At 43.1% G+C, this 13,364-nt stretch overlaps 1 long non-coding RNA gene across 1 annotated transcript in view; it reads left to right on the top strand.

Moving 5' to 3' along the window:
• Positions 1 to 5,161: 5,161 nt before the first annotated feature.
• Positions 5,162 to 13,364, top strand: part of LOC122464854 — a 45,808-nt gene continuing 37,605 nt past the window's right edge. Inside the window, exon 1 of the long non-coding RNA XR_006289249.1 lies at positions 5,162 to 5,250. This is a non-coding gene — a long non-coding RNA (uncharacterized LOC122464854). The remainder of the gene's footprint in view (positions 5,251 to 13,364) is intronic.

Raw genomic sequence — 13,364 nt, 5'->3', positions numbered from 1 at the left:
ACAGATGTGGTGTGGCAGTTCCACAGTCAGAAAATGAATGTGTTAAAACTTTTTATTTTTAATTATAGCTTTCAGGACACCATAAAAACTTAAGATAAAAGAATCAATGTTTTTCTTGCTTCTTATATCACACATGGAGTCTCAAAGTGAGACTTAAAAGAAAGAAAAATTGCAAATGTTAAATGTGTGCATCCTTTCTCTAAAGCTCCTTGTAATTCAGATATTTTGCAACCCCTGAAACTACAGGCAGTTCCCATTAGGTCTTGAGACAGATGGTAGCATGAAGAGGCAGGTAACATAAGATAAATAGCCACAACAGTCAGAACCCCACCTTGCAGCTTTTAAGACTCTTGCCACCCCAGCTCTTCTCATCAGTCGCCTTGAGAAAAAGCAACAGTTAAAATATTTCTCTAGTTAATGAGAAAACTCTGCAGTGTTTCCAGAGGTCCCTTCTGAATGATCCAGTCCCAGCATTTTAATTTAGGTTTACAAGTTTCAGGTTTTAACAGAATGAACTATGCATAACAACACACTTCATAATATGAAATTGAAAGCCCTTGATACACTTGGTCTACTGAAGGTTTTAATTCTAAATCCGGAACAAATAAAACCAAGTAAACACAGCAGGGCTTTAACCTCACTCTTCTAACATGCAATAATCTTATTTGGGAATGGGTTTTAGCACAGATATGGGAGACGTTGTAACAGCAAAACACATAAACTCTGAAAGGAAAAGGAAAGTATTTACATTTCATTTTTCCATGTTTGTAGTAAAACAATTCTTTTACAATTAACTGTGATTATCATCTAATCTACAGAAGACTCTTTCCATTACTGCATATAAACAGGGTTTTCACATTCCTTTGAAAACACTTACTGGAGTGTTAATCTGAAAACAATGGGCCATATTTTAAGTAGCAGACTGTAGCTCCTGCCTAGCCATTAGGAGCTCATCAATGGACAAATTTTTGATGCAGGAAAATCTACTGTCCCAGTTTGACATCTGGACCCTAGTCCACAGTCTGAAGAGCACAAGAGATACTCGTGGCGGGGATGCTGCGTGACTACGCACCTGCAGAAAATGGCTGCCCCGCAGATTTCCTGTTTCCCTGCAGAAAACGGCAGGGAAGCCCCACGGGGGTGGGGGGGAATGCAAGGGGCGACCATGGGCGCAGTTTGGGGGAACTGCCCCCCTCCAAACAGAGGCGAGGCATGGGGGGGGGGGGATACACGGGATTACATGCCACTGCCCCCCCTCATTCTGCAAGCGCAGAGCTGCCCAGCTGAATGAGGCTGTGTCTGGGCTCCGCTGACTGCAGCTGAACACCACCTCCTGGGTCCTAGTGCCAGTCGGGCTCCCCTTCTGTGTGCTGGGAGCCTTCCTGTCTTCTATTCTGTGCAACAGTGAGTGCCTGCGGTGGGGCTGGGTAAGAAGGGGTGAGAGAAATGCGGGAAGGGGGGGTGAGGGGAGAGGCAGTGGGGAAGAAAGGGGAGGTGGAATAGAACAGGGGGAGGGTAATGTGGGAGGGGGATGGAGAAGAAAAGGGGATTGGGGAATAATGGGGGGAAGCGAGAGCCCAGCATGTGGCATCCCCTCGATAGCAGCTGGGGCTCCCCCATTAAGCAGACTCCTCTGATGAGCTCCACACACCCAGATCCCCACCCCACTGATCCCCAACTAGCTGCACCTGGACTCCCACCCCATCAAGCCCCATTCCCCCAGCTCCCGAACTCCCCTACTGAACACCACACAGCCATCCCCTGCTGGCCCAAACCACCTTTACCTGGATCCCCTGCAGAGTCCCATTGCTCTGGAACCCCCCAACAAGCCTCTGTGCATCCAGATCCCCCACTGAGATGCCCGCACCCAGATTGCCCCACACAGAAACCTCTCACCCCACACCTGGATCCCCCCACACTAAGCTCCTCCACACTTGGATCTTGCTGGGCTGAGCCTGCCCACCCACACCTGATGCACCTGGCGCAGAGGGGCAGTGCCCCAGGGTGTTTCTGGGGCAGGTCCAGCCCTTGCACTGTGTCAGCGTCAGGTGCAGCCTCACTGCCGTGCCTGTACCAGGGGAGGTGGGGGCTTCAGGGTGATCTCCCACCTCAGTGCAGCCAGTGGCGTTTGCTCTCCACTGCCATGCTGGAGACACATTTATTTTTTGACAAATAAAATTTGCAGAATTTTAAAATATTGTGCGCATCATTTTTAATTTTTGGTTGCAGAATTCCCTCAGGAGTAAAGAGAGAGAAGCAGAGTATGAGCATTAAAACAGGTACATAGACATCAGAGTACATAGACATCAGACTGGATAGCAATTCTCACTCTCTGAAGACAGTCCTCGTGGTTAAGCAATCTTTGGTAGCAGGATGGAATTTTTTGTAGTTAATGACCTGACATCTGAACAACTCGCTCTAGGACTTGAAGTGTAGTGCATGTCATTTTACCTTTGTAAGGCTGTTTCTTAAGTACTGCACCTGTAAATGGAAAATGAGCTACTTCACCAGTCTGCACTGTCACTCCAAGTGCGTTAGATCAAGATGGCCATTGTTACAACATGCTGTCTCACCGAAACTGTGCATATCCTCTTTTCCTTCTCTGTTTCCTTTCATCTAAAGCAAGCTATCTACCCTGAGAGCTCCTTGTGGCTGGCTCCTGCTGGTCATTGTTTCTGTGGCTTCTCTGGCAGTTCTGGCTACTTCTTTGGAACCTAGATGCTCTCACCAGATAACCTTGTTTAGCAAAATCTCTATGTGCCGTTGGCTACTCTGCCTCAAGAGCAGCTGTCCTTCAAACATACTGGGCCTGATTCTCCATGGCTTTGCACTTGGTATAGTCACTCATACCTGGGCACAAAGAGTGTTCTTTATACCACTTTACGCCAATGGAAATGACTAAGAGGCAGGGCTGGATTACCCAGTAGGCAGACTAAGCACGTGCTTAGGGCACCAGCAAAGCAGGGGGCACCAAAAAAAAATGAGGGTTTTTTTTTAAATTTGATATTTTAAAAAAAGCATCGAAGTAGTCATCATGGGAAAAATCAGAATATTGTTAGACTTCCTTACACTCCACTACACCCTCTTCCCCTGTTTTTATGTTCTCCTTTTATTACTTATCCCCACCTAAACCTAAACTAACGTAAATCGAAATAATGTGAGGAAATCAGATCCTGTCATGTATTGCAATAAATTTATGTTTTATTATTGATATATTCTTCGGAGTTATACGAACTTGATTCTTTTTTTTTCCTTTCTTATATATATATATATATACACATTAAAGTAGTGTACGTTGTGTAATTTGTTATCAAGGAATGCAGAAGAAGCTTTTAGAACAGAACAAATATGCCATATTCATACCATGTGCTGCCCACTCTCAATATTGTTGGCCACAGTTCTGTTGATTGTTGTCCGGTGGCAGTAAGTTTTTTCTCAACAGTCCAGTTACTTTATACATTTTTCTCTGCCTCAACACACCAATGGGCAGTTCTTAAAACATATTTGGGCAATGATCGTGTGTTGAAATCTCTTTCTAATACTCGCTGGGAGGCACATGCAGTGGCAACAAGTGCAGTTCTGGAGTCCTACTCAAAGATTGTGGATGCATTAGAAAGTATAGCTGAAGACCAATCACAAAAGGGAGAAACAATACGAGAAGCAGAAAACATTGCAAACAAGATGCAAGAACTAGAGTTTGTATTCATGTTGACCATGTGGAATGAAATTTTACAACACTTTTATCACACAAGTCAAGCTCTCCAAGAAAAAGAATTGGATTTGAAAACATGTGCAGACCTCTGTCAATCATTAGCAGACCACTTACACACTTGGAGGAATGATTTCAAAAGATTTGAAGACATATCAAAAGATATCTTGCCTGATAATAACTACAAAGAAGCCCAGTCCCACAAGTGAAACAGGAAAAAACAAGCAAATGATAGCCGTGCAACAGAAACAGCACTGAATCCTAGAGACAAATTTCACATATCTACTTACTACGCTATAATTGATACACTTGAAGCTCATATGAAGAGGAGAGGTGAAGTGTACAAAGTAGTATCAAATAGGTTTTCTTTTCTAAACTATATGGACTTATCTGACTAACAATATTCACAAGGTTTCCAAAAGCTAGTTGACTCATACCCTGTTGACTTGAACATGAATCTCTGTGGAGAAGTATGGCAGTTCCACTGTTCTATGCGTGCAAAGTTTAATGAAACAGGAAAAATGAAATTCAGTCACATTGATCTCCATGACACAATATTGAAAGACGGAAATACAATGTGTATTTCCAAATGTAGAGATCACACTATGTATTTTTCAAACATTGATGATTGCTAACTGCTCCGCAGAACGCTCTTTTTCTCAGCTGAAAAGAATAAAAAACCCTCAGAGAACAACCATGTGTCAGGACAGACTTGATTCACTTTCCCTATTGTGTATGGAAGCAGACATGCTTCATCGAGTCAGCTTCGATGAACTTATTCAGAATTTTGCAATCAGAAAATCTAAAAAGAAGCTATTTTAATTTCAGCATACATGTAAATTTTGTGTCATTTCAAAACATAAAATTTTATTTTACGGTATAGTATTGTTTTTATTTTAAATTACATATGGGGGGCACCATAATCTTTTCAGTGCTTAGGGCCTCTAAAGGTCTTAATCCGGTCCTGCTAAGAGGCAAGGGAATGGAGAATCAAGACCACTGTTCTGCAGCTTCCACTCTCCAAGTCTTAATCAAAGCATGCTGTAGTAGTTGTTTGAGTGATTTTATTCGCCCTTTGAACTATTTCAAGACCAAGTACAGGAACAGATTTCCTATTTGTGTTTTCTGGCTACCTGTCATCCCTTCACATATTGGGTGCACGTCTTCAGACTGTCTTCCAAAGTTCACAAACATAGGGGAGTTCCGCTCTCTTACTCCTAATCCTGGAGCTCTTCTTTGTCTCTTTTAAATCATACCAAGATATCATCTGGCTCCAAATTAACCTGTTCATGAATGATATCGTCCTCACTCAGTTCTTTATATTCCAGTGCAAGCTCTCTTCCTGTCTGTGACAGGGCGTTTGCCCCGCACTGGCCCTGATAGGGTTAAAATCCAGCCTGGAGGGCTGCAAGGAAACACGCCCAAGGGAAGAGACTGACTTCCTAGAGGGCTGTAGAACTAGCACCGTGAACAGGGCTGCTACAGCTTGCAGTCCTGAGGCCCTGGGAAGAGGGTGATGAAGCCAGAGGCAGGAGCCGAAGGTACTGGGGCTGTGGGGAAGTAGTCCAGGGAATTGAGACAGACTGGTGGAGAAAGAAAGGAGGGGCAGTAGGAAGCTGTTGTTTACAGGGTCCCTGGGCTGGGATCCAGAGTATTGGGCAGGCCTGGGTCCCCCCACCACCACTCACCACTGAATAAGCGGTCAGGCTATGGATTTCCAAGCCACTGTGAGAAGTGGCTAAACTGTTGTGGAAGGAGTCCCCTGGAAGTGGGGAACCTGGATTATGGCACAGCCCTCCAGCTGTGTCACGAAGCAGAGGCAGAGAGACTGGATCTGCAGGCAGAGACAAGGACGGAAGAGCCACCACCATCACCACACCTACTGACCAGAGCTAATTCCCAAAACGGCCAGCATGAATAACACCATGACACTGTCCCTCTCTCTAACTTAAATGAATAACTACGTTTCCAGCTTGTAGGCTTATTTACACCTAGGCACCCTGCACAGCTCAAATTTCACCCACTGAAATCTAAATTCTCCTACCTTCATTCTCAACCTTGCAGTGCCTTTGTACCATTTGAGCAGATGCACTATTAGCTAAAAAGAACTGCAAGACTTTAGTGTAGATACTGAAATAAAAGGGGAGGGGGAAAAAATCTGAGATTTGAAAATATATATCTAGCAAACTGGTGATATACTGTATTAATGCACTGAAAACTGCAAAATATGTGACTTAAAAAACCCTGCAATGTGTTGTAATCAGAGAAAGAAAAAAAGGCAGCTCAGAAATAATGCCCCACTGGCGCCCAGGGAACTGTGGGTGTAAAATTGATAAGTGTTTGAACACCATCTGCCAAGATATTAAAAATGCAATTCCAGACATAGAGGGAAGCATAACAAATTATAGAACCTTCTGAGTATAACTGTCCTGAAAGTCTAGTTTAAAAGCAGAAGAAGAAAAAAATATTCACAAGTTGGGACATGCATTTGATTGCTATAGATTGTGAGGTTCCATTGCAAATGTGTATTTCTAAAAAATCAGTGTATGAATAAGAAAGCAAATTTCTATTTTTGAGAAGCATTATGATATTTGTTTTTGGAAATGCTCGTATTTGCCAGTAGGAGTAACTTATTATCATCTGATTAAAAAGAGTGGGGAACTCAGACATCATACAGTAAATATCCTGGTTTAGAAACATGTTCAAGGAGCCACAACAAACTCTACTGGCCCCCTCCCTCAGGGGGCATGTTTCTATTCTGTACTTCGTACAAATGGCCAGTGTACAGCACCGTAAGCACGACTGATTTGTATATGTTCCCTGCAAGTCAATGTGGACTCCATACATTTTGTGATTCTTTTCTTCTTTTTATTTAAAATCCAGAAACATTCTAATTAGAGCTGTTGTCATGCGTGTGCTCAAAACAAAAGATAAAATGTAACTTGTACATCACAGAGTCATAAGTAAAAAACACCAATTGAGAGTCTTCCCTGCCTTGGGGTCACTTTGCATCACATCACCAACTCCAAGAAGCTCTTGAAGTTAGCATAGGCAGCCAAGAGAAATAAAACCAGCATAAGGAGATCTGCCAGTGGCATAAATCCCTCATAATAGCTCCTATACTGATCCCAGCAACTAAGCATAGGGGTGTGGCTGAGACAAAAAGGGTGCGGTCTGGGCTGCTCTGTGCCCAGCAAATTGGTGGCCGCTGGACTGGCCTATGTCCAGGTATGGGCTTAGCATACAGCCAGCCGAGGACCAGGGGAGCACAAAGGTAAATTAGAGCCACCTTTGCACAGCCCACTGCCTTTGCTGAGTCATGCTGTGCATTCAACAACCAGGACCCAAGCCAATATCATTATTAGGACTCTGTGTCTGTCACAGAGGTGGCGGAAGTCACGGATTCCATGACTTTCCACGACCTCTGACTTCTGCAGAAGCCAGTGTAGCTGACCCCAGGGTGGCCCAAGCAGCTGGCTCCGGGGATGGTGCTCAGGTGGCCCCAGGGACAGCCATACCAGCCACTGCTGGAGCGGATCTGCAGCCAGATGCTCGGGCAGCCGAGCAGCCCCAGGGGCATTCGCACTGGCCACTGTTTGGGTGGCCACGGGCAGCTGGCCCTGGGACTGCCCGAGCAGCAGTCCCTGAGGCAGCCAGAGCAACAGCTGCTGGCGGTCCCCAGCAGCTAGAGCCCCAGGCCCCGGGGCACCCCCCACAGCAGCACCCTCCTGCTTCCCCCCAGTAGGAGCCCCTGGGATGCACCCACTCTAGCACCGGTCCCCTGTGCCCCCCCTCCCAGGATTTAGTCACGGATATTTACAGTAAAGGTCATGGACAAGTCACGGGGATGTGAATTTTTGTTTATTGCCCATGACCTGTAAATGACTTTTACTAAAAATACCCGTGACTAAATCATAGCCTTAATCATTACGCAATGGAATCCAAATCAGAGAACTAATATAGAGAGAGGCCTTGAGCCGGCAATGCATTACACCCATACAGTGCCCTATCTGCCTCTGGGTTCCACCCGTGCACAGGGTTCCAGCCATGCATAATGTGTTGTAGAATCTGGGCCTTCAATGCCAAGAAGGAACAATTACAATATGTCATCAGAAATGAGATAGATGGTCTTTAAAAAAAAAAAAAAGACTAAGCCATGATGGCAACAAAACTACATGTTCAATAATGTAAAACAAAACAAGTTGGAGCTTCAGTATGAAAACTCTGAATAACTTGTTTTGTTGCAAGGATGCTTTGTGCTAGTAATTAAGTATTATCTGTACCCCAACTGAGCCCTTCAACCCAAATATTATTCAGTATTCTGAAAACAATGTATGCCCCCTAATATAAGCCACCACATCTGCAAGAGCTGAGAAAATGTTATGGTCTCATTTAGAACTAGGCAAGTTGTGATAAAAGGAACACCTTTAGATGGCCTATTAATGATGCCACTTTTTAAAATGGTACATAAAGATTGTGAAAACTGAATTTAACCGATGCTTCATCATCTTAAACACATGGGCAATTACGAACACTGACAGGAGCAACATGACCCTGTGCAATCTATAGACCACAGCATTGTTTGCCAATGGGCCAGAAGAATTGTCTCCTGACCGTCATGTGAAGATATGTACAGAGCGATGATTGTTCTTCATTCTGTTTCCATTCCACTTTTCCAGTTTGTGAAAATAATGTCTTTTTTAACAAACAAACAAAAACCTAAGAAAATAAATCCCATTTCAGTTATTGATTTGTAACAAATATTTCAGCCAGGAGAGATTATGTTGTTTAGTGAACTCCTGCAATGTCAAGATGGCTTTTAATTAATCAGTTACTAATTCATGAAACCAGCATAGTTGTGTCCACAGCTACCATTGCAGTGCATGGCAGCGACATCCTTGGAATTACATTACATTCTGCTCCTAGTTATAATGCTTATTTAACCCATTCTCTATCACCCCACATTTAGTACCCTGAGTAACTTATCTCTAGCCATTAATTTTCTGTTAACTCAGTGAATGCTATTCTTCTTACTGAGTTTCAGAGTAGCAGTCGTGTTAGTCCACTGAATGCATCCGATGAAGTGAGCTGTAGCTCACGAAAGCTTATGCTCAGATAATTTTTTTAGTCTCTAAGGTGGCACAAGTACTCCTTTTCTTTTTACTGAGATGGTCTCAGCATTAAATTAGGGCAGAGAAAGTTGGGCTCAAACTACTTTGTCACTTGAATTGCCTAGCTGTGCCAGAGCTGTGTGTGCTCAGTGGTTAATGGATTTAGATACTTGCTGAATTGGTGCTACTAGCACTTAGGTGCACATCAGGTGGTCCCAACACTGATGGTATCTGTCTTTTCATCTGTCTCATCAAGAATTTCAATACCCCTATTAGCCTAGTATTACAGTACCTGCAAAGGAACCCTTTGAGCAGATAGGCAATGATATTCTTACCAGACCACCACAATGTGCCCCTTTTCCCTATTGCTCCTAAGAGCCCTGAACTCAGTGGAGTAATTTTTACTCAAAAGTTGGCAGCGGGGAGTGGGGAAGGAGCTGAGGCCATTGATGAGCTCTCCTCGCAAAACCCCTATTAGCACCATGTTCTACATATATAGTATAAAAGTGCATGGGTGTTGAGAGACAGTACCTGTATACATGTGTACTGGTCTGTGTCCCTGTGCCCAGGTCCACCTGTCACCCCAGTATTTTACACCCCTCCACCAGCATTCTGTTACCCCCAGGCCTCTGCTCCTAACTCAGTGTTCTCTGTACCCATGGGTACCTTTAGCTTGTTCCTACAGGATAAATATCAGGATGTTGTTGCTGCACAGTGCTATTTTGTAATTAAATTAATGAAAAATATATGTGTCCATGCCACAGCTGATGCAAATCTGTGAAACTCCATTGACTTCTAGGGAGAGTCACCGCTTGACAGCATGAGGAGATGGGGCAGAATGAATGCAGGCCTCCCTAATATGCAGCAATTAATTTTAAGAATGAACTGCATCAACTCACTTCATTTTATACTGAAAATGCAATTGATTATTATCTTGCCCTATACTTTGCTCATATATTTCTTGTCCTAAGGTAAATACTATTAACAATATATAATATTCTCAAACAAAAAGCTACATGAAGCTGGAGTGGAGGTTCAGAGCATGTATCAGTACATTAAAGGCAAAAAGAAGATTGCAGGGATTGTGGTATTATCCCAAAACCAAGCATTATACACTCAGGAAATTCAGAGTTATGGTCACACTTAAATTAAATCCAAACACATGGTGGTATGGAAATGCACAATTAAGGCACCCAGATAACCTTAACTCTGCCCTGTAATGACAGCATGCAGTAGCTGTATGATTGTAATTAAGTTCTTAAGAGTTTGTCATCCCAGATGATGTACAATATGTATAGATGCCTTTACACTTAATATTCTTTTTTTTTTTGGTCTTTATTTTCACCATTGCAAGTTTGTGACACTTATTACAAACTTATCTGTTATGGTTTAATAATAGGGAATGTACAAATGTGAGTATCTGATAATGTGAGCTCAGACGTATACCATTTAATCTTCACATAGCTGTTCTTATAATCACATTTTTCAGTGCTTCACTTTCCCCACCTTATAGATTTATTCATTTCATTTTTTTTCGAATAATAAGATTTGGTTTTTGAAAATGTTCAGACTGAACACTCCTGTCCTTTCATTTAAGGGTGTAGGGAGCTCCCACAAATCTGGGTCCTCCAAGAAAAATCTCCCATGGAACAGAGATCAGAATTGCTATCCCTGATATTTCTAAGGTAAAAAAAAAATGAGAAGGAGGTATTTACCTTTCAACCTTCTTCATATAAAGTAGTGGAGGAAGAGAATGTGCACCACCCACTTTTAATCCAAACTGTAGGTTCAGCCACTTATAGTTCCTGCCTTTCACTTTGGAGAGTTCAAGAAAACACTGAGTTGTGCTTTAATGGTATTTTTATCCACCTTTCTCATCTCCAGCATGTGGTCACCCATTTACAGAACAGAGTTACACAAGTTTCTGCATTAGTGTAAGACCAGACAGAAATCAAGAGAGAAATCACTTTTAAGGTCTCTTTTTAGGCTATGCTAACAGACTAGCTTTGCAAGAAGCAATTGCTTGGAATGCCTGGAGCTTATAACAAACATGCATTGGGTACCTTCACCCAACAGCCCTTTTACAAGAGCCGGTTGTAACCCAGGGACCAAGTCTTTAACTCAGGTCCATCTGAACTGAGGAAAGAGACCAACATTGCACTGCATTGCAACTACAACAGCATGATAGAGCAAACTGCCCCTGGGAACAGAAGACCCCCATGGGCAGTTACGAAGGGCTTAAGATGGAAGCACATCAGTTATATTAAATCCCCTTTCCTAAAGCCTAATATGTAGCCCCATAGGAAAGGGGAGGAAAGCTAAGAAGAAACTAGCTATAGATACAGCTTGTTCTCCTGGACTCTATACAACAGAAGGAGAGACCTGGACATTCTTACCTTAGGGGAATGAGTCTCTAGTTGTCTAGAGCCAGCATTACTTTTTTATGGCTAGACGACACAATTTAGGAACTATAGCCCAGATTTTTAAAGTATTTAGATATTGCTGTGCTCAGCATTGCAATGCCTAACTGATTTAGGAAACTAAGACTCATTTTCCAAAGTACCTAAATCCCTTTTTACAATGAGGCTGTCTTTTGTTATGTGTTTATATAGCACCTGTCACAATGGGGTCCTGGTCTGGGATCAGGGGACTTAGGTGCTATTATAATACATACTAGTTGTACATTGAATCCAAGTAGCTTGTGCTCCTTGAAAACAAGCCTCCCTGTTGCAGTTACATGCTCTGTCATCTCCTCCCTATTATAAGCAGTAAATGCAGGATGGTTTTGCATCTAGCTGATATATCTACTTTCTGAAGTATTATTAAGGAGTTTCTCGTATTATCTCCTTAATGAGTGGTCCAGGAAGTAAGTTTGTTTCCACTCTTTTCCAGTCTGAGTGGAGCTGTGTCAGCTGAAAAATGTAATTGCTCCTTGTAATATTATCTGGCATACATAGATCACCCTTAAAAAGTCAGTATCGACCTAACAGTTATCACACAGCGGGATCCGAGACCACTTATTTCCTATTTTAAGAACATGGGGGAAACGTGATGGTTTAGGTAGCAGCGTGTTGTAATTGACAAACTTTGACTCTTTAATGGCAACCACTGCAGTTAGCTGCTATGAGCTTTACTATTAAATTGTATCTCATTGATTTTGCACAACACTTTTGACATATAGTGCCACCTATATAACTCCTCTTCCCCATCTCTCCAACCCTCTCCAGACAATACCCACCAATGGTAGCATCCCACTGGTTTCACTTATTCCCACTAGGTCCCACTTGTCATCATTTAGTGCCACTTACAGCGCATCTTGCTTATTGCCCCATCAGCCCTGCAAGTTTGTTTACACACCTCTTAATTTTTAATGTTAATCTTTCACTAAAGAACAGTTCCAACTTCTTCCCTTTAATTCACACTAGAACTATTTGCCAGGCATCCAAGCATTAAGAAAAACCTGCCCTTGAGCAAGTTTCTTTCCTAATTAAAAGCCTGTTGAATTAGACACAGCTGTTTTTGAATTTGGAGGCTGGTGTCCCCACTGCTTAAATGGAGATTATTGAGCCAAATCCTCAACTGGTGTAAATTGTGTAGTTCTGTTGAAGTTAATGAAGATTACAAATGCAAACAAATATTTCTCATAAGAGAAGACTAGCCCATGCTCTGTCAACTCTATACCAGCGTTTCCCAAATGCAGCCACCAGCGGATTTTTTTGTGGCCATGACAGCCTCCAAAGCATGGACAGAGATTGGAGAAGGGCAAAGCAGCGCCCCCTCCCTGCAGCTCCCAGCTGTTGCTCCTAAATAGCAGTTACCAAGGGCAGCAATATGCGCTGCCTTGGAGTTTGTGCTGGCCAGAAGCAGTTCTTTTCAGTGGAGACAGCTGCAGTATTCAGTCACCAGGGCACTCCCCTGGGCAGCTCCCCACACCTGCCCAGCCAGAGCATGGGGAGCCTGGGACTCCGCAGGTGGCTGGAGAGTTCCCAACCCACCATCCCCGGGGCAGGCTCTCATCATACCCCTAGAAAACAACAGATGCCTAAGGACGTTTGAAGATCCACTCCACAAACAATTAATAATAATACCTAGATAATAATAATATCTTTCATTAGTGGATCTCAAAGTGCTTGTCAATTGCACATACAAATTGTGTTCAAATGGCCAGGAAGATGCCTAACTGGGCAGTAGCACTTCCAATTACTCAATTGGTATGTGCAGCTGGGGTAACTGGGCATTCACATTAGTGGACAAATCCTTCAAACTCTCCAAACTTGGCTTTCCCATTGATTTTCATTGTAGTTTTGGGCATAGAAGCCTGGCAAGATCAGGTCCAAAGCGTACAGTTGCACTCAGTTGCATAAATAGGGGAATCTCAAGTAGGAGTAGAGAGGTTATTTTACCTCTATATTTGGCAGTGGTATGACTGCTGCTGGAATACTGTGTCCAGGCTTGGTGCCCACAACTCAAGAAGGATGTTGATAAATTGGAGAGGGCTCAGAGAAGAGCCACAAGGATCACAAAACCTGCCTTCTAGTGATAGA

The sequence above is a fragment of the Chelonia mydas genome, chromosome 3 (genome assembly GCF_015237465.2).
Source record: "Chelonia mydas isolate rCheMyd1 chromosome 3, rCheMyd1.pri.v2, whole genome shotgun sequence".
Classification (NCBI taxonomy): Eukaryota; Metazoa; Chordata; order Testudines; family Cheloniidae; genus Chelonia; species Chelonia mydas.
This window is presented reverse-complemented; position numbering and strand designations above follow the sequence as displayed.